Below are 22,721 nucleotides of genomic sequence, written 5' to 3'. Positions count from 1 at the left end.
TCTTCAGTACAACTTAACACTAGAGAGAATTTATTTATATTTTGGTCTTTATAATCTTGGTTTCTTCAAAATGCAGTATTTCCCAAAATTAGGAGCTTTTCTTCAGAAAAGTGGTTTTATTTTTTTAAATGTTTTTCTTATGTTCTATAGTTTACATTTCATTTCTATTGCTACTTGCACTAGTCTTAAATTAAATACTATTTAGTTCTATATTAAACTTAATTGAGCTTTTCACAAAACACTTATACAGTACTGTATATGCTGCAGAAGGAATTTGCTTCATAGTATTGTATTGATAGAATGTGTTTTGATGCTCTTGTATATTTTGTTCTTTCAGCCTTGTTTACTAACATCTGTACTACTGTGCAGTGTAATTTCCTAACAGCCTAACTTTTAATGTTATAATATCATCTATTATGAAAAATAACAAGATGTTTTCATTGTAAAATAAGATGATGCACAATATGTTGTAATTAAAGATGTATCATTGTTAATACACATGATTATTAAAACAATTTTTGATATGGAATTATTTCAGAAAGTTTTATATTTTAGTCATTTATTGGAAAGAAAACTAATTTTAGCTCATGTTACCTCAGAAAACTTTTTTTTAACCTGCTGTGTCCTCTCAAGGTTTGTTGCTATTTTATGTATCATTAAGATTGAAGATGCACTCATTTTTACAGTTTCTGATTAGATTTTAGAGCACTACAAGAGTACATAAGCCTTTTGGTTAAGAGAATACACTGTAATAACTTCGTCCATTTTATGAATTTGAAGTCTGTGTGATGAGTCCATTTTAATTTTTTGTTGCAAGTAAGAACATGACTTAGCGTTGTTTTGCACTTTGGCAATGCAGTACGTGTTGTATGCATAAAAATGACTAGCAAAATTTTCACTGAAGTGTAAATGATAATATTTTTCCTAAATAGGGATCCTACTGTGAACAGCATTAATGTTATTGAGGCAAGGATTTTCGAGAAGTACAAGTTAGTCTGCAAAAGTCTTAGTAAACATTAGTGTCCAAGCTTTGTCCACCTCTGGAATTGTGTAAAGATTTGTAGGTTAGTGTTAATAATTTTCCATTATACAAAAATCAGTGCGAGAGTTATATTTATGTAAAATAGATTTATGTAGTAATTACCAGATAAAGTATTATGTGCAGGTATTATTAAAAGTCATTTTCACAACTTGAAGCGTTCAGTATCTAGTGATTTAGGAAATAATAAAATATTGTAAAACCAAAAAATTTTGCTTGAAACTCATACAGGCTGATCACAAAACTCACATAATCTGCAATTCCCATACTCTAAGGCTTCTGTACTGAGTAGCGCATTTTATTTGAGTGTGTAGATAATAGAGAATTTCACTCATATATATATATATATATATATATATATATATATATATATATATTATATATATATATATATATAATATATATATATATATGAATTTTTATCACATCACTGTGATTCGTACACATGCATTAAGCGCATTAAGCTACAAATGTCCTTTAGTATCCAATTCACTCTACTTCGGAATAAATATATTCTCATCTATGTTAACTGAATGGGAATTTTTATGTCGATAATAATGTCATCCTCTCGTGGATTCAAACCAGCGGACAGAGGAGAAATCAGGACTTTAGTGATATTACCGACTCAGCCAACATGTCAGTAATGTCACTCAAATCCTGATTCTCCTCTGTCCACTGGTTCGAGTCCACAAGAGGAGGAAAAGTATTCCACTTCGGTTAACAGATATGAAAATATATTATTTCCGAGGTAGAGTGAGTTGGATATTAAAGGACATTTGTAGCTTAATGCATGGGTATATTATATATATATATATATATATATATATATATATATATATATATATATATATATATAGATATATATATATATATATATATATATATATATATATATATATATATATATATATATATATATATATATATATATATATATATATATATGTAGATTCATTTTACTTACTGATCAGAAGGAAATTATCTGTTATTCTAATGATCTTGCCTTTGTTTAGATAAAAATTTTGTGGTAATTTTATTTTACATATGAGATTGCACATAAATTGTGTATGGATAAGACAGCATAACAAAAGGATGAAATGTCAACAATCATTGTTGAGCAAAATGTATCATATAAATGAAATGGATTGCTTTTAGCATCAGAGACAAAAATAAGCCAGGCCTTAGTAATGTCCCATCTAAGGTAATTAATTAACTTTCTTCCTGTTCTTAACTGCATACTATCAGATAACTAAAAACCTAATTGAGTAGATGAAAATTGTGGAGGGTAGAAAAATTGTATATATTGTTGGAAGAATCATTTTTTTTAGGTAAACTTGTAATATAAAACTGCAGTATAACTGAAAGCCAATAGAGGAGGATCCTATGAAAAGAAATGAGTGAATGAGTTGCTATGGAATGGGTGATGTGTTTGATCTGCTTCTGGAAAATGTATACTATATATATATGTATATATATATATATATATATATATATATATATATATATATATGTGTGTAAAACATACATAAGTGTATATATTATATTTATGTGTTTGGCTTAATATTTAGGTGTGTACACGTGTGTGCGTGTTAGTGAGTGTGTGTATATGTGTGTGTGTGTGTTCATAGATTTAAAGCTACATACTATATGAATTGGAAATTAAATAATATTTCAGGTTTAATATTTTCCAAAAGAAATATATATATATATATTATATATATATATATATATATATATATATATATATATATATATACATACATATACATATACATATACACATACACACATATACATATATATATACACATATATACAACTGTAATAGCCACAATGCCCTCTTAACTTCTTGAATTCTTTTGCTCTTGTTTGGATATGCTTGTCACTACAGAGCCTGAAGATCCAAGTTCAAAGAAATTTTTAAATAAATTGTGATGTCTGATACCAGGAAACTAACCCAGGTCCCATAATCACAACCTGATCACAAGAAGGATTAAAAGTCTACTCCCTCTCATACATACATATACCTGTCATTTTCAGATATAGTTATTTGAGCTGAAATAGACCCATCCTCACCATCATATCCAAGTGGGCAATCAGAAGTCTACTCCCTCTTTGAACTTGGATCTTCAAGCTTTATAGTGATAAGCGTATCTAAAAAAGAGCAAAGAATTTAAGAAGTTAAGAGGGCATTGTGGTTATTACAGTTGCATATGTATCTGATAAAAAAGTGACCAGTATATTCTACATACATATTTCACTCTAAAATGCAATAAAAATGATCGCCCACTCGGCTACGATGGTGAGGATGGGTCTGTTCCAGCTCAAATAAGTATACCTGAAAATGACAGGTATATGTATGTATGAGAGGGAGTAGACTTTTAATCCTTCTCATGGTCAGGTCGGCAAGGTGACCTCTGTAGTTATGGGACCTGGGTTTGTTTCCCAGTACCAGATATCACAATTTCTTTAAAAAGTTTCTCTGAACTTGGATCTTCAGGTTTTGTAGTGACAAAAATATAAAGAAAAAGCAAAGAATTGAAGAAGTTAAGAGGGCATTGTGGCCATTACAGTTGCATATGTATCTGGTAAAAAAGTGACCAGTAGATGTACATATATATATATATATATATATATATATATATATATATATATATATATATATATATATATTAATATGTGTGTGTGTGTATGCATATATGTATGCATGTATGTGTATGTATATATATATATATATATATATATATATATATATATATATATATTATATATATATATATATATATATATATATATATATATATATATATATATATATATATATATATATATATATATTTATTCACACATACATACACACACACACACACACACAGTGAACCCTTGCCTTCACGTTCTCTGGATTTGCAGAATTTCACATTCGTAGATTTCTCTCTGGAACATATCCCCCCATTATTTGGGAAAAATTTGTCTATTCACATTATTTTTCTGAGAAATACCCACAAATTCCTATTGATTTTTTTATCAAGTTCATCATAAAATGCACTTTTTGTTATACTGTAAACCTATCAAAAAAAATCAGGTATAAACATTTTTTGTGGGTTTTTCTTGAGTTTTAACTAACATAAATGGAGGTTTTAAGCATTTTTGTAGGGGTTCCAACTATTCGCCAGTTCTTACTATTTGGGGGGGTCTGATACGCATCTCCCGCAAATACGGGGGACCACTGTATATATCTATACATATATATATATATATATATATATATATATATATATATACAGGCAGCCTTATGACGGGGGTTCCGTTCTTGAGATGCATCGTAAGCCAGAAAATTGTCAAAAATACTAAGAAAACTTTACTTTTAATGCTTTGGGTATACTAAAAACTATGTAAACTTAATTTTTATTGCATTTTTTCATCTAAAAACTTAGAATATTGATTATTTTGCATTTTTGAAGTCATATTTTTTCCATCAGATTGGTGCCATAACCCTGGAATGCATCATAAACTTGGAAATAGTTTCTGATGAATATAATTGATGAGCATCGTAATCTCAGCGCAGCGTACGCTTAACCCGTTGTAAGCCAGGGACTGCCTATATATATATATATATATATATATATATATATATATATATATATATATATATATATATATATATATACATACAGGCAGTCCCCGGATTACGATGGTGTCAGCTTACGATGTTCAGAGGTTACGACGCTTGTTAATAGACGTTATTTCCAGGGTTACGACACATGTTCCAGGGTTACGACGCATGTTTCAGGGTTACAATGCCTACAACGCTCATCTGGGAGATGAAATATAACACCAAAAATGCAAAATAATCAGTATTTGAAGGTTTTCTTAACCCTTAAACGCCGAAGCGGTAAAATAAAAATTGTCTCCCGTGTGCCGGAGGTGTTTCGGAGTGAGCGCGGAAGCGGAAAAAATATTTTTTTCAAAAAATCACAGCGTGCGTAGTTTTCAAGATTAAGAGTTCATTTTTGGCTCCTTTTTTGTCATTGGCTGAAGTTTAGTATGCAACCATCAGAAATGAAAAAAATTATCATTATCATATATAAATAATGCGATATATGATAGCGCAAAAATGAAATTTTATATATAATTGTATTCAAATCGCGCTGTGCGCAAAATGGTTAAAGGTAACAAGTTACTTTTTTCTTCGTTGTAATGTACACTAAATTGCGATCATTTTGGTATATAACACATTGTAAAACGATAAAGGCAACACAGAGAAAATATTATCACAAAATAATGCATGAATTCATAACTCGCGGATGTAAACAAATATTTTTTTTCAAAAATTCACCATAAATCTAAATATTGTCCTAGCGACTTCCAATTTCTTTCAAAATGAAAACAAATGATTGAATATTACTAGACTGTAAGAGTATTAGCTTACAATTGCAGTTTCACATAAGTGACTTACCGAACAGTTACATAGCTTATAGCTTCTTACCTACGGCAGTCGAAATTCAAATTGTTGGCGCCAGCGGCGTTGCTATCTTAAGTATAGGTGATACAAGACCCGCCCACATCCGGGAACCCTGGGTACTGCTAGCCTTCTACCGTCAATTTTCGTTTCTGCCGCTCACGGGGTAACACCTGTGAGATTTTTGCTGCAGTCTCCTGCGTCGCCATTTTGGATTTTGGTTTTTGTTTGGTGATGTACAAGTTTTTGGTTTTTTCTTGCCAGTTAGCTATCTCTATTCAGTTTTTTCGTCATTATTGCTAATTATGTCAGATTCTAGTTCATTTGCTGTAAGGTTTTGCAGCACTGGCTGCAAAACAAGATTAGCTAAGTTATGTCACGATCCGCACTCTAAGTGCACTAAATGCAGAGGACAAAATTGTAATGGTATGGATGTGACATGTGATGAATGTAAAGAATTGGATGAACAGGGATGGAAGGCGGTTAGATCGCATGCTGAGAAAATGGAGAAAGATAGGAAGAGGAAGGCAGCTCTTAGGGCTAGTAGTAAGAATAGGTTAGAAACTACTCCTGTTCCTTCGGAGACAAATAAGTCTTCTCTTGCCTCTCCTTTATTAGAGAATATTTCTCCAATTAATAGTCCTCCTACTTCTCCTTTGATTACCCCTGTTCAAGTTGCCCATGTTTCCGAACCCAACACCATTGCCTTGCTTGAGTCTAAGATGGATAAAAAGTTCTAAGTGTTAGCTGAATCAGTTATGAAGTTAGGAATGTCTTTTAAAGCTTTCGTAGATAGTACAGTGAAATCTAGTGCAGTGCAAAGTGTTAATGTTGCGCCTGAGGAGGCGGTTGTCCGTTCCCCCTCGACTCCCAGACGAAGGTCACTGTCCCGCTCCCCCGCAACCGGGAGAAGACATACTGGAGGTCGGAAGGAGTCTGGGGGAGTTTGCCCACGGTCAGCCGTCGACTCCGTCGACTCGCGGGTGTCGTCCAAAAAGATGTGGAAAGGTGTTAGTGTTTGTGATTCTCGTCTGTCTTCTGATTCGGAAGTGCAATTGCCAGTGCGCAAAAGGCGAGGTGATTTGGTGTCTCGACCGTTAAAAAGACATTCGATTCTTGCGGGTGATTCGTCACCGACTCCTGTTAAGAAGTCTAAGAGGCATTGGAGTCCTCAACCTTCGTGTAGTTTTGCTCGGATGTGATATTTAGTGAATCTCCTCCGCAGTCGCATTTTTCGGCTAAAAGCAATGGCTCTCGGACTACACTTTGTGATAATTCACGATCGCTCGACTCTCCCAAGCGAGTCTCGGTCGCAGTTTCGGCTCGGTCGCCTCGTTCGACTCCGTATTACTGTCCAGAGAAGCGTATTCGCTCGTCTTTGTTCGACTCCCCTCGCCGTGAGTCGATAGGAATTTCGACTGGTTGTTCGCCTGTGTCGACTCGTGGTGCGGAGACTTCACCTGTTAGAAAGAATCGTTCTTCGACTGAAAGACCATCGACTTCTACAGTGTTAGACGATTCTACCTTAGCTCCATTTAAGAAGCATTTCCAGGATCTTATGAGTTTGTTGAAATCCTCCACCGGGGTAGAACATAAGCCTGATTTCGACTCTGCTTCCGTGCAGTCTGAAGAGGAAGCTTTGGATCAAGATGACAAGGATTCGTCGGCTTATTCGAGTCTTCTTAAATTTTTCCTGTCCACTTATCCAGATTACTTTGAACCTGCTTCTCCGTCTTCACCGCCTTCAATGTTCGTTAAAGATAGGAAGACAGCGTATTTGTGTCTACCTAAACTGGTTCTTTCTCAGTCCTCGAAGCAGGCCCTTAAGGAGTCAACAGAGTGGCTTTCTAAGAAGAGGGAAACAGGTAAGGCTTCGTTTGCTTTCCCACCTTCTAAGCTTCAGAGTAAAGCGTATCGCTTCTACGCAACTGGAGAAGTTCCTTCTTTGGGAGTGTCTGCCTCCTCCCAGGGAGACTTCTCCGGTTTAGTGGACTCACACCGAAGAGCAGCTTTTTCGTCAGCTAAAATTTTGTTTTCTTCTTCAGAGCTGGACCATTTGGTGAAGAATATTTTTAAAGTATTTGAGGTATTTAGTTTTTTGGACTGGACTATTGCCTCTTTAGCTCGCAAGATTGAAGACTGTCAGTCTTTAGAAGAAGATTTTGCCACAGACTGGTTAGGAGTTCTGTCCTGTGCGGATAAGGCTGTTAGAGATGGTTCAGGAGAATTAGCAGCCCTTTTCACAATGGGAGTGATGAAGAAGAGAGAAAGGTGGTGTTCTTTCGTGTCTAAAGGAGTCACTAATAACCAGAAGTCGGCTCTCATGTTTGCTCCTCTCTGTAAATCTCATCTTTTCCCTGAAGAAACCATTCAACAAATTCTATCGGATTTAGAAAAGAAATCTACTAATGATCTCCTTCTTCAGTCTTCCAGACGTCCGAAAGAGCCTACTCCGACAGGAGCTAAGTCTTCTCCTCTTCAGAAGCATCCCTTTCGAGGGAATAAACCTAAGTGGCAACGACCCAGGACTAATTTGCGTCCACAGTACAAGTCCTCAAAGAAACCTCCCCCCAAACCTTCGGACAAGTGAGAAGCCGTTCCTTCACGTGCAAGTAGGGGCAAGACTCCATCTTTTTTGGGAAGAATGGAGTCGAAGAGGTGCAGAGCAATGGGTAGTTCAAGTTCTTCGAGAGGGATACTCGATTCCTTTTGTTTTTAGATCCTCCTCTCTCCGATACACCAATCAGCTTAACAGCATATTCTCCAGGATCAGAGAGAGCTTTGGGTGGTGGGTGGGGGGGACTTTAGCAGCAGAGGTCAATGCACTCATCAAGAAGGGAGCAATAGAGGAAGTCCTCGACAGTTCTCAGGGATTCTACAACAGACTCTTTGTAGTTCCCAAAGCCTCGGGAGGTTGGAGGCCAGTGCTAGATGTAAGCGCATTGAACCTTTTTGTGCTGAAGACAAAGTTCAATATGGAAACAAATCATTCTGTGATGTCGGCACTTCGCCCAGGCGATTGGATGGTGTCCCTGGACATGAAGGACGCCTACTTTCATGTCCCGATTCACCAGAGTTCAAAGAAGTTCCTGAGATTTGTGTTCGAAGGGAGGACGTATCAATTCAGAGCCCTTTGTTTCGGCCTTTCGACGGCCCCTCAAGTATTTACTCGTGTTCTTGCTCCATTGGGGAAATGGCTGCATATGTTGGGCATAAATGCAGCATTTTACTGGACGACTGGCTTCTCAGATCGGGTTCGAGGACACAGTGCGTGAAGGATTTACGGAAGACACTGTCATTAGCGAGTCAATGGGAATTCTCATCAACCTGGAGAAGTCTCAATTAGTGCCGTCCCAGAAGATCCCCTATTTGGGGATGATTCTGGACTCTCAGACTTTTCGGGTTTTTCTGTCCCCGAAAAGAATAGAATCTTGCCTCAAAAAAGTGAGCCAATTCCTGAATCGTCAGTCCTCCTCCGCCTTGGAATGGATGAGTCTCTAGGGACGTTATCATCAGTAGAGACGTTTGTAAGTTGGGTCGTCTTCACATGAAGATCTCTTCAGTTTTATCTCAAAGCGAGTTGGTGTCGGAAGTCTCAACCAGACACGTATTCGTTCCCAGTGTCGGAAGAGATCAAGAACGACTTGAGATGGTGGATGTCGAGGGAAAGATTGCAAGAGGGTCTCTCCCTGACATTAAGGAACCCAGACGTAGAATTATACTCCGACGCATCGGACAGAGGTTGGGGAGCTCTCCTAGGGACCAAAAAGATCTCAGGATTATGGTCAGAGAAAGAGAGGTTGAATCACATCAACATGAAGGAGTTGAAGGCGATTTGGTTCGGTCTGCAAGCATTCGCGCCTTTGGTCGTGGGAAAGAGAGTGGCAGTATACTCCGACAACACCACCGCTCTATCTTATATCAGGAATCAGGGAGGAACCCATTCATTCTCCCTCAACAAAGTCGCAGAAGATCTCCTTCTCTGGTCTCAAGATCGGGATATTTCCCTCGTTCCGAGGTTTTGTACAGGGGAAGTTAAATGTACTGGCAGACGAACTCAGTCGAGTAAACCAAGTTCTTCCCACGGAGTGGACATTGCAAGACAAAATTCGTCAGGAACTGTGGAAACTTTGGGGAAGACCTTCAGTGGATCTGTTTGCCACGTCGAGGAACAATCGACTTCCGATCTTTTGTTCCCCAGTTCCAGATCCTCTTGCTTGGAAGACCGACGCAATGCTTCAGGATTGGACGGGTCTAGACGTTTACGCCTTTCCCCCATTTGGAATGATCAGAGAGGTGTTGAACAAGTTCCTCTCACATCAAAATGTGTCAAGGACGTTGGTAGCACCATTCTGGCCCAGGAAAGAGTGGTTTCCAGACCTCCTCAAGTTGGTTATAGACCATCCCAGACTTCTTCCTCAGTATCCTCGGCTACTCAAACAGCCCCACTTCGACAGGTATCATCAGATTTTGTCCGCTCTGTCACTGACAGGGTTCAGACTGTCCGGAAACTCGTCAGAGCGAAGGGGTTTTCTCGTAGAGCGGCAGAGGCTATTGCTAACTGTCGAAGAAGCTCTTCTGCCAAGCTTTACCAATCAAAGTGGGGAGTATTTAGGACGTGGTGCAGAAGACATAATTTCTCGTCTTCTAAAACCTCTGTGACAGAAATAGCTGATTTTTTGCTGTACCTTAAAGAAGTTAAGAACTTGTCGGTATCGACAATTAAAGGGTACAGAGCTATGCTGTCCTCAGTGTTTAAGCATAGAGGGCTTGACATCTCCTCTAACCAGGATATTGGAGATTTAATTAAATCTTTTAATACAGTAAAAGTATCCAAGAAGGATAGTGTGGACTGGAACTTGGACGTAGTTTTAACTTTTCTGATGTCTTCACGATTCGAGCCACTTCGTGAAGCGTCTTTGAGAGATGTAACGAGAAGGCACTTTTTCTCTTCGCTTTGGCTACAGCAGGAAGAGTGAGTGAGTTACAAGCCATCCACAAAGAGGTGGGGTTCAAAAATCGTAATGCGGTTTGTTCTTTGTTAACGAATTTTTAGCAAAGAACGAATCTCCCTCTAACCCATGGCCTAAATCTTTTGTACTTAAGGGATTATCTAATATAGTGGGTCCGATGGACGAAGAATATTTACTATGTCCTGTCAGAGCTCTGAAATGTTACCTGTCAAGGACACAATCCGTTAGAGGTAATTCCGACCGACTTTGGTGTTCGGTTAAGAATTCTGCAAAACCCCTCTCCAAGAACGCTATTTCGTTCTTTTTGAGAAGTCTGATACTGGAGTCACACTCTCAAGTCCAAGATCAGACTCTAAATGTGCTTAAGGTGAAAGCACATGAAATACGTGCAGTGGCGACATCCTTAAGCTTCAAGCACAATATGTCGCTTTCCTCGATTCTTCAATCTACGTTTTGGAGATCGAGATCTGTGTTCGCCTCATTTTACCTGAAGAATGTAGAGGCTACCTATGATAGTTGTTGTAAATTGGGGTCCTTTGTCGGTAGCGGGCATGGTGTTGGGAAAGGAAACATAGGGGAACTTTCTATCCTCTACTGTCTCCTCGCCTTGTTATAGGTTGTTGAGTCGTGGGGCAGACTGGAGGCTCATAGTACTTTGGAGAACCTCCAGATCTTATTTATTACTTTTGAGTATGTCATTATTTTTGGTATAGGTGATGGTCTGTTGTTTTTTATCTGGTTTCTGAAGCCCAGGGCAAGGGCATTATCTGATTTTTAATATTTTGTCAACCAACGGTCTTGTCCATGGTTACAAAATCCCACTAAGTAGGGACGACCCTGGCCTATACTGCCACGTCTCCTACGAGTGATGAGAGCACCAACCAGAGGCAGTATTCTCCTGCAGCTGCTCTCTCACAAGGTAGGGTACTGCAACATTTGCTGTTTAATGTGGTCTTACTGTCATTTTTATGTAGTCCATCTACCCTCCTTCCGGGTAGTTTGGATTCAGCTATGTAACTGTTCGGTAAGTCACTTATGTGAAAATGATATTTTCATGATAAAATAAAGTTTCACATATACTTACCGAACAGTTACATAATCAAAGCCCACCCACCTCCCCACAGATGGACGTGTCGGCTAAACGAAAATTGACGGTAGAAGGCTAGCAGTACCCAGGGTTCCCGGATGTGGGCGGGTCTTGTATCACCTATACTTAAGATAGCAACGCCGCTGGCGCCAACAATTTGAATTTCGACTGCCGTAGGTAAGAAGCTATAAGCTATGTAACTGTTCGGTAAGTATATGTGAAACTTTATTTTATCATGAAAATATCATTTTTCAACCATATCTGACGAGTTAAAGTTGACCGAATGTCGAATTTTTTTATATATATATTTTTTATATGCAATTATTTCGGAAATTAGAAAAGCTACAACCTTCAAATATTTTTCGTTTTATTCTACATGAAATTGCGCACATTTTCATATATAACACTCTATGAAATGCCTAATATGAAATGGAGCAAATATTCCGAGAATGGGACGTACGCATTTTGGAGATTTGTGGCGGAGAATCCGCGCGCGGATGGAAGGAAAGTTTTTTTTTTTTTAAATTCACCATAAATCTAGATATTGTGCTAGAGACTTCGAATTTGTTTCTATATGAAGATAAATGACTGAATATTACTAGACTGTAAGAGTTTTAGATTACAATTGCGTTTTTCAACCATTTTGGTAGAGTTAAAGTTGACCGAACATGGTTTTTTTTATTTATCGTGATTTATATGCAAATATTTCAAAAATGAGAAAAGCTACAACCTTCAATTATTTGTTATTGTATTCTACATAAAATTGCGCACATTTTCATATATAAAACTTTATGTAACGGCTAATTTAAAATGGTGCAAACATTACCACAATCGCACGTATGATTTTTTCGGAAGAGTTACCGCGCGGACGTAAAGAAAATGTTATTTTTTTCATAAATTCACCATAAATCGAAATATTGTGCTAGAGACTTCCAATTTGTTGCAAAATGAAGGTAAATGCTTGAATATTACTAGAATATAAGCGTTTTAGCTTACAATTGCGTTTTTTGACCATTTCGGTAGAGTCAAAGTTTACCGAAGGTTGAAAATTTGTCACTTATCATTTTTTATATGAAAATATTTCAAAATTGATAAAAGCTGCAACCATGGGTTGTTAGTTGTATTGTGCATGAAATTGCGCACATTTCCATATATGAAACTTTATGTAAAGGCTAATTTTAAAATGATGCAAACATTACCACAATCGCATGTATGATTTTTTTCGGAAGAGTTACCGCACGGATGTAAGGTAAAAGTTTTTTCATAAATTCACCATAAATCGAAATATTGTGCTAGAGACTTCCAATTAGTTGCAAAATTAAGGTAAATTATTGAATATTACTAAAATATAAGAGTTTTAGCTTACAATTGCGTTTTTCGGCCATTTCGGTAGAGTCAAAGTTGACCGAAGGTTGAAATTTTGGCACTTATCGTTATTTATATGAAAATATTTCAAAACTGATAAAAGCTACAATCATGAGTATTTTTTTTTTATTCTACATAAAAATGCGCACATTTTCATATATAATACTCCATGTAACGGCTAATTCAAAATGGTACAAAAATTATGTCAAAGTGACGAAATAATTTCCGAGATGTGTCACAGATACTTTTTAGTGCGGCAAGAAAGAAATTCGCGCTTGCGCGCCTGCGTAACGATTGTAAACAAAACAACACCTTGATACGTGAACTCCCAGCATCCCCCAAGGCGCGTGATTCAAGAGTTTTCGGCTGGTAGGCCTAAAAGTATTTTTCCGCGAATTTTTAAAAAATTTTAAAAAAAACTTTTGTATGTCGACGTAAAATACGTCCAGTCGGCACCCGAGAGACAAAAAATGTCGACGTAAAATACGTCCAGTCGGTGTTTAAGGGTTAATGAAAAATGCCATAAAAATGCAGTTTACATAGTTTTCAATGCACCCAAAGCATTATAAGTAAGGTTTTCTTAGGATTTTTGACGATGTTCCGGCTTACAACGATTTTCGGCTTACGATGCGTCTCAGGAACGGAACCCCCGTCGTAACCCGGGGACCGCCTGTGTATGTGTATATATATGTATATATATATATATATATATATATATATATATATATATATATATATATATATATGTATGTATGTATGCATGTATATATATTCCATAAATATTATATACACTGGTCCCCCCGTATTCGTGGGGGATGCGTACCAGACCCCCTTGTGAATAGTTAGAACCCACGAATGTTTGGAACCCCAATAAAAATGCTAAAAACAGCCTAGTATTTTGTTAGTTAAAACTCAAGAAAAACCCGCTAAAAATTTTCATACTTGTTTTTTTAATAGTTTTATGACAAAAAGTGCATTTTATGATGAAATTGATAAAAAAAAACCAGGAATTTGTGGATATTTCTCATAGAAAAATACAGTAGTACCTCGAGATACGAAAGGCTCTACTTACGAAAAACTCGAGATACGAAAGCCAATGCAAAAAATTTTACTGCTCTACATACGAAAAGTTTTCAAGATACGAAAGGTTCTTGCTGTAAAGTCCCGAGATTCGCCCGGACCACCGAGAACAATTTTAAAACTCCCGCGCCGCCAACTGAGTAAACTCGCCACCATCCTCCCGCTCTCCCATTGGTTCCTGATGCTAGTCACCCCATAAGGTCCTGCTCTCCTATTGGTCAGCATCTACCCCTTGTGCTTTAAGTATTCTATTGGTAAAAGGATGCTGTAAATTGGAAAACTTATTCATGCAATACATTTAACCCCTTCGCCACTGGCCTGCTGCATTGCTGCCAATGCTTGCATACCGCATGAGACCCCCTGTCGACCGCAAGTATCAATCATTACTTGCTCTCACTAAATTTTATGTTATTCATATTTTGCCTTCATATTCTTATGTGAAAACATTGTGTGTACGGATATCAATTAATATTTTTTACCCCATTGTCAAAAAATTACACAAAATATAGTAAGAATATCAGAAAAAATAAGAATATTTAGTGGAAAAAGTAATTGCAGAAGTAGGAGCTGTTATAAAGTAGTAGAAATAGTAGTAAAGTAATAGAAATAAAGTAGCAGAAAAAGTAGTAAAGTAGTAGTAAAATAGTAGTGGTGGTAATAGCAGTACTAGTTTTCTTACTGAAACAGTTATTCCTAGGTTTCATACAGAAACAGCATATACATCAATGAATGTTTAGGCAGCTGGTAATAATAATAATAAAACAGTAATAATAGTAATAATAATAATAATGATAATAAAAGCAACAGCATCTCGTGACCAATACGTATATACATATGGGGGAGTTTATTCACCCCCATTATGATCAGCAAGCTATAAAAAACACATCTCATTACGAGTAACAGGCCTACATAGAAGTCCTTTCACCTTACGCTTTCCTGTTGAATGAAAGTACTACTCTGCCCGAGCATTCATCCATTCACACAATTTGTCAATTACATCACCAAAACAAAGGGGAAAAAAATGCATCACGTAAGCAGATGAAATCTAGTGTGTAAGCAGAAATCCCATTGCCACCCTCCGTGAATCAGGGGGGGCTGGGTCTGGGCGCAAGTCACAAGATGGATCAGTTATGAACTGCCAGCCTTCATCGACAAGAGGTTCAATGTCTTCCAAACACTCGTTGTCACTGTCAACCTCAAAGAAATTATCACTATAATCATCATCTGATAGATTTGGCAGGTACTCAGACCCTAACTCTGAAACACTATCATCTGACATGATACTGAAAAAAAAAAAAAACATAAAATAACAGCAATCAAAAGGGAAAAAGGTTTAGAATTCAAATCTACATGGTTTACGGACAAAATCATAATCATCCTTCTCAGATAATAGCCTGAGGTGCACTGGTATATGTTGGCCAGTACCCCTCCTAATATCCCATATGAAAATGACGTCACGACGTCCATCGGACGCTCATTGGTTAGAATGAATTGTGGGTGGAGCTTCAGCACCTCTCTCGTACACAATACTGTGCCTGGAAACTATCCAAGCTAAAGAAAACGCTTTGCTTTTCGAGGAGGAATGAAAGACGTACACGCGTACGTCCCGGTATTTTATTACTGTACCGTAAAAGACGTACATGTGTACGCCCCAATGCTGAAGGGGTTAATAAAAAAAAAACATTAGGTAAAGATAGAATAAAGAATAGAAATGAATGGTTATTATACTGTTTGGTAGTTTCAGGAGTTGAAGAGAGATAATGAAAATATATGGCTTACTGTGTAAAGTGATTGCTTGTCGATCGTTAGATACTCGTAAGTGCTGGATGTAAACAGAAGTTTGGAAGCTTTTTTTTGTTTGTTTATTATAGTTAATGGTTACTTAATAATTATTTGAAATGAGTACATGCAATACATTTAATAAAAAAATTGTGAATTAAGGTATCATAAAATATGAAATAAATCAGACTGCCAACAAATACGTATTTTTTAGAATTCTTCCTCTGTTTTATTATTATGTTACGTATACGTATGTTTCATTATAGCTGTCAGTAACTCGGTATCTCCATTAGGTAAAGATAGAATAAAGAATAGAAATGAATGGTTATTATACTGTTTGGTAGTTTCATTAGTTGAAGAGAGATACTAATGACAATTTATGGCTTACTGTGTATGACAATTTATGGCTTACTGTGTGCTAGGAAAAATGATTGCTTGGCGCTCGTTCGATACCCGTAAGACAGGTAAGAGCTGAATGTAAACAATCGATTGGAAGGTTTGTTTTTTGTTTGTTTGTGTATTATAGTTAATGGTTAATTAATAATTATTTGAAATGAGTACATACTGATTATTTATACATTTTATTGGCATATTCTAAGCTTTTAGCTCTTAGGTTGAGATGTCAGAATCATAGACTAGGCTACAGTAGCAACCCCTAACATAGGCTAGGCTTATTGCTAAGGGACATATGCTAAAGTCCTAATATATGCAGTAAAAATGGGGTTGAACATTACATGCAGTTGAATATTACTCAAGTATGTACAGTATTTTGCCTTTTTGGAGTCATATTTCTTCCGTCAGATCGGCGTTGTAACCCTAGAACATGTTTTAGGCCTGGAAATATAATTTACTGGGGTGTTTTTGGGGGGCTTGGAACGGATTAGCCATTTTACATGTAAAATGTGTTCCAAGATACGAAAAACTCATAATACGAAGGCCGCCTCGGAACGGATTAATTTCGTATCTCGAGGTACCACTGTACCACGAACGTGCGAATTTTCCTCAAATAATGTGGGGAAACGTTCCCGAGAGAAATCCGCGAATCTGGAGAGCGCGAATACAGTGGGTCCACTGTATATATATAATATATCTATATATATATATATATATATATATATAGTAGACCCCTTATTTGCATGGGATGGGTACCAGACTCCCCAGGCATAAATTTAAAACCCCTACAAAAAGGCTTGGGGCTGCCTATTTTGGTAGTTTTATCCCAAAAATTGCATTTAGTCCCAAAAGTATATGATACAGAAAATTGTGAATATTTCACAGTATACGGTACAGTATATAGAAAAATCTGCAAATAGATGAGTCTGTGAATCGTGATTCTGCGAATAGTGGGGGTCAACTGTAATATATATGTATATAAACAGTGTACTGGCCTTCCCCAGTTATCAGCAGACCTGGTTAATGGCGATCTGGTTATGAGGCTTGCCTAAGTGCCATAAAATCTGCAATTTATGGCCTCATAACCGGCCGAGTTTTGGTTACCGGCAGTATAAGGTGCCGATAGTAAGAGTTGTGGCTCCATTAACTGAAATTCGGCGCCATAAGCACCATAAATCTCCAAGTTTCGGTTAATGGCCGTTTTTGCTTATGAGCACCCCACCGAGAACAGAACCCCACCTATAACTGGGGACTGCCTGCACGTATCTGGTAGCAAGTCCAGTGAAGTGAGACTGCAAGATTTTTCACTTTTACTTGAAGGCATTTTCAAGCAAACTGCATTCAGCGTTACAAAAGATAAGAAAGAGGAGCCACTTTTCTTAAGCTGCAACTAAGATAGTAGGGGTTAATACCATATTGGAACTTTATGTTTGTTATGCCAAAAACAAAGCAAATTGGAGAAAACATAATGATTCACTTTCTACTCACAAAACATAAAAATTAAATTGTCCATGTTGGTAGATTTCTTGAGTACTGAATTACTTCTGTAATACATTAAGTATTTAATTACAGTAATGATAATCTCAAGGCTATTGGTGTCCCCTCAAGCTTTTCTGTTTTTGTCTAAAAAAGCATATTTTATTTCTATAAATGAATTTGATCACATCACCGTGATTCGTCTATAAGCATTAAGCCACAAATGTCCTTTAATATCTAATTCACTCAGCTCAGAATTAATTTATTTTCATATATTTTAACGGAACGGGACTTTTTAAGTTGATAAGTAATTCACCAACTCATGGACTCGAACTGCAGAAACTAAGAATTCAGGACGTACAGTAATGTATGCCATTCGTGGATCATTCGCCTATTTGCATATTTTTCATTGAAAAATATTCACTAGTTACTGTATTTTCATATAATTTTCATTAGTAAAAGTACTTTTTGTGATAAAACTATTAAAATAGTACATAGTTACAGTATAAGCATTTTTTTAAAGGTGTTTTTTGTGCTTAAACTATCAAATAACTATTTGGGTTGGCGTGTTGGTTGGTACCACATCCCCACAAATACTGGGGGTCAACTGTATATAGTATAGTACACCCATACTAATATTTGCACAGTAATAAAGTTAAGGCCCTGCCAGATAAGTTCGCATAAAACCTTATGGATGTATAACAGCAACACTTGTACCCTTATTCCTCCTACCTTTGTCAATAGCACTTAACAGTAAGAATCAAGTATGCTTAAAAACAACAACCATCACACTGTAAGGCAGTTATCTAGTGTATTTTCCCTTACTTGTACCAAAATCTATTGTAGGAATACACTTAGGAAAAAAATAACACTTTTTTTTTTTTTTTTTTTCTCACTTCTTGTAAACAACACACAATACAATAGGGGTACTGTATGTACAGTTCACTACTGAATAACATGGTGTCACTTCTTTTTCCTATTTTGCTTGAACACAGCAAACATTAAAACACTGAAACATGTATTGGACATTAAAAAAGTGACTTTTTTTCAGACAATGCATAATATGGTAGTTGTACATACACAGTACACTACCAAATAACACTTTCCTTTTTCTATTTTGCCTAAATACAGTAAAAACATTATACACCAAAAAATTTAGTCCTTTTCTTCTTATATGCAACACAATATGGTAGGAGCACTGTACATAAAGTACTCAACCAAATAACTTATGTATCACTGTATTTTCCTGTTTTGTCTAAACACAGTAAATCTATTAAACTTGGAAAGTACACACACAAAAATTCCTACACAAATACATACAAACATTTGTTCTTAAATAGGAAAAAATAGGAAAATAAAAATAATCATTTTTCTTTATCACTTACCTTTGTGCACTTCTCAAAGTCCTAGCAATATCTGGACTTCTAAAAACATGTGAGGAGGTTTGCTAGTTCTCCTCCCTTCCACCAGCTCAGCCTTGTCATCATGACCAGCTCTTCTGCTTCTGTGCCTTGTATGGTGTCCAGGAGACATTAAGCGATGAACTGGCCAGAGAAGCATAGAGGTGCCTAGAAGGTGAGATAGTTAAATTGGGTTAGTGACGCATCAGATTGTGGGATGAAGGAGCACTGCATGTGAACAAAGGTCTGGAGGCACTCACCTGCATAACTAAGCTGTATGACTTGAGTTACTGAAGAAGTGGATGGTGACAGGCTTGGGTGCTCAGGTTGTTTGTGATCTGCGGAAGCTGTCAAGGGTGCTCTTACAATAGGAATGATGATTCTGCTTTGGAATTTCTACTGAAACTCGAACATTCCACAACCAAGAGCTATGGTTACCACCATCATCATCCAGCCACTCCTTGAGAAAGTCGTTGCCTCCTCTTGTGAGTGTGGCACGCAATCACTGATTGTGAACCCCTAGAAGTTCATCATATCTTCAGTAGTATATGGTTCCAAGCACGCTTGAACTTCTATACGGCAACATCCTTTCAAGCGTTTGTGAATACCTTTAAAGATTCCCCAGTGTCCTCACCCCCCTTATATTCAAGCTTTGCTTCTTCTCCTTGTCATCAAACATCACCCTCACTTCCTCCAGGAACTTTATTCCTTGTTACATCGGCTGAATGAGTGCATGGAGGCAAATAAATTACCCTAATACGACCACCTTCACCACCACCCAGAGCTGCATTAGGATGCACAGGTGCATTGCTCATGAGAAACAAAGCCTTCACCTGATGTGTAGCAGTGCTAAGGTCTTGTGTTTGATGACAAATAATCTTATTGAAGGGATTATGGAGTCAGTTGGATATGATCTGAAGTTGAACCATGACTTCACAAAATGATACCAGGTCCCTATGAGCCTATCTATCAACCCATGACGGGTAAATGGTTGCGTCACATGTCCCACCATCTCTGGTTTGCAACAGTGGCTATCAGAAGTCTGTACACATAACAAAACGGAAATGCATTGCTTGGAAAACTTTCTACAGGGTAAATTCTTTTAGTTCTTGTCAGCCAAGGTGCTAGACAGTAAGGAGCGATAGAATAGACCAGTCGGCTTTGTAGAATTGCCCTCAGTCAAGGCCCTCCTTTTTCATCAAGTCTTGCAACATCTGGCAATATTCCTCCTCGGAAGTGTTTAAAGCTTTCTCTTGAATCTTCCGGTGGCGAGTCTACTAAGTTGGCGGCGCGCAAGTTTCAAAATTGTTATCGGTGGTTCGGGCGAATCTCGGACTTTACAGAAACCTTTCGTATCTTGAAAACTTTTCATATGTAGAGCCGTTAAATTTTTCGTATTGGCTTTCGTATCTCAAGTTTTTCATAAGTTGAGCTTTTCGTATCTCGAGGTACCACTGTATATTTTTATTAATTTGTATAGTATATATGTATAAATATTGTGTTGTTGAAATAGCAAAATGCAAGAAATATCTAATTTCTTAAACTCATTCTACAAAAGTGAAACATACAAAGAAAATAACATTCAAGTCATCTATATAACTGGACTGAAGACCAGGTTTTTGAGATAGAAAATTATTTTTTGAGCCATAACCTTTCCTTTTACAAATCTAAAATAATAACCGAAGTGGAAGTAAAATTAAGAATACAGGCCGACCTCTTTAAATCTGATAATGTGTGGTCTGGGATGTTTTTGAATCAGCCGCCATTAGTTCTTGAGCAGCTTTGAGGACAGTGCCACACAGCCTCGCAGTTTTTGGGTTTTTTCAGATTTTGAAACTGAAGCTTGCTCCATTAATACACAAGACCAGTTTATTTCCAACAAAAACATTCTGTGAAACTGAGAAATATGCAGCATACAAAAGAACCCTAATTTGTGTGTACACATGTGTATATCATGCAATGATTAAAGGCTAGCTTAGTTATAAAGGTTCATGTTAGTAAGGTACTGTTTTTTTATTTTGTAGACCAAAAACAGTTAATTAATCAGGATTAGACAATAACTTATAGTACTAGGTAATAGCCTGACCATAGACTTTCACATTACTAGGTTACTGTTTTAGGTAGTAGACCAAAACAGTAAATAGACCAAATGGGTTATGAGGTAGTAGCATATCTTGAAGGCTACAGATTACACCTGATTAATCCCATACTTTTGATGGTTAATTAATTAATCAGGATTAAACAGTAACCTATACAAGGTGATAGTCTATAAAATTTCATATCAGTGAGTTTCACATTAGAAAGTTAATGTTTTATATACTAGACCAAATAGCCTAGGACTAGATATAAACAATCTGAATTAGAAGAAAGATGTTAGCGTAACAATGAGTTTACATGAAGTAACTTTCTGTTTTTATATAACTTTCACATTGATCTAGAATAGTCTAGATTAGGCAATACCTTATTGTAGGCTAAGAGAGAACAATTTATCAAACATCTTATTATTGGTGTACTAAGTGGTAGTTTAGCCCAAATAGCGTAGGACTAGATATAAACAGTATCCTAGGAATAATTAGATAACCTAAAGCCATATAAATCAGTGGTTTGGGATAACTAAACAAATTAGTACATAGGACATTAGTCCAAATGGTATGACAATTCACATTGAAATTTTACATAGCCAGTGCAAAAGGACTATTGCAGCCATATATGGCTGTCAAAACTAACTTAAATATCAAAGGGTTTAAGTTAATTTAGATTTCTAATAGGATCTATTACAAATATGGAAACAGTGTGAGGGTCTACAGAGGTGTCCCTCATTAATAATTTAATACTGACTAGCTTCCAATAACCTGCTTTTTATCACTAAAGGGCTGGCTTTGTGCAGGACCCTTAGTTCAAGTGTTCCGTATCAAATTGCCCGTTTCATTTTGTGCCATGGGCATGGCTCATAGTATGCCACCTGGCGTGGGTACAGTCTTGTGAAAATTTACTTTGTTGACAGATATGTACCAGACTTGTAGTATGCTACTGGTAGCAAGTTTTTAGGATGAAACTCCTCATTTTAAGCTATCCCAGTTATTCCTAGACTTCAGTAGGACTAAGGAAAGGGGAAATTATATCTCCAGCAAATATTCAGCAACAGATATGTAACCCTTTTTTTCCCAGATCAAGATTTATGTTTCAGCCAAAACCCAGTAACATCAGACCCCAGTACCTTTCAGGTGTTTTATGTTTGGGCAAAAACCCAGTAACATCAGTTCCTTCAACCTCCCAGGTTAACCCCACGGAGGAAGTAGAGGAATTTGTACGTGGGGGAGACCCTCTTACTATGGAATATGAAGTGGGCATTGCCTCTAAATTGACCCAGCTGAATACATGTAGCCATAGGAGAAACCTTCAAGAAGGAATTCTATCCCCATTTGCAGCTATTGATGCTGAAGAGGATTGTTTCCTCCAAAAGGGATACAGGCAGTCCCCCTGTTATCGGTGAAAAGGCTAAGCTAGCCTTTATGGCACTTATGGTGGCGATAACCAAATGTTATGGCACCATAAATCGCTGATTTTATGGCACTAGACAAGTGCCATGAAACCGGATCGCCATTAGCTGAGTCTGCGAATAACTGGGGACTGCCTGTACTAGGATCCATCTAACTCCAGTTGATATTAC

General features: G+C 37.0%; 1 protein-coding gene across 1 annotated transcript in view; it reads left to right on the top strand.

The window, feature by feature from the left end:
* The window catches only part of LOC135198615 (protein pangolin, isoforms A/H/I/S-like), a gene marked incomplete in the record, with an annotated part of 559,363 nt that overhangs the window by 496,731 nt on the left and 39,911 nt on the right, over positions 1-22,721 (top strand).

This window comes from Macrobrachium nipponense, chromosome 22, assembly GCF_015104395.2.
Source record: "Macrobrachium nipponense isolate FS-2020 chromosome 22, ASM1510439v2, whole genome shotgun sequence".
Classification (NCBI taxonomy): Eukaryota; Metazoa; Arthropoda; class Malacostraca; order Decapoda; family Palaemonidae; genus Macrobrachium; species Macrobrachium nipponense.
Note: the sequence above shows the minus strand (reverse complement) of the source record. Positions and strands in the feature narration are given on the sequence as shown.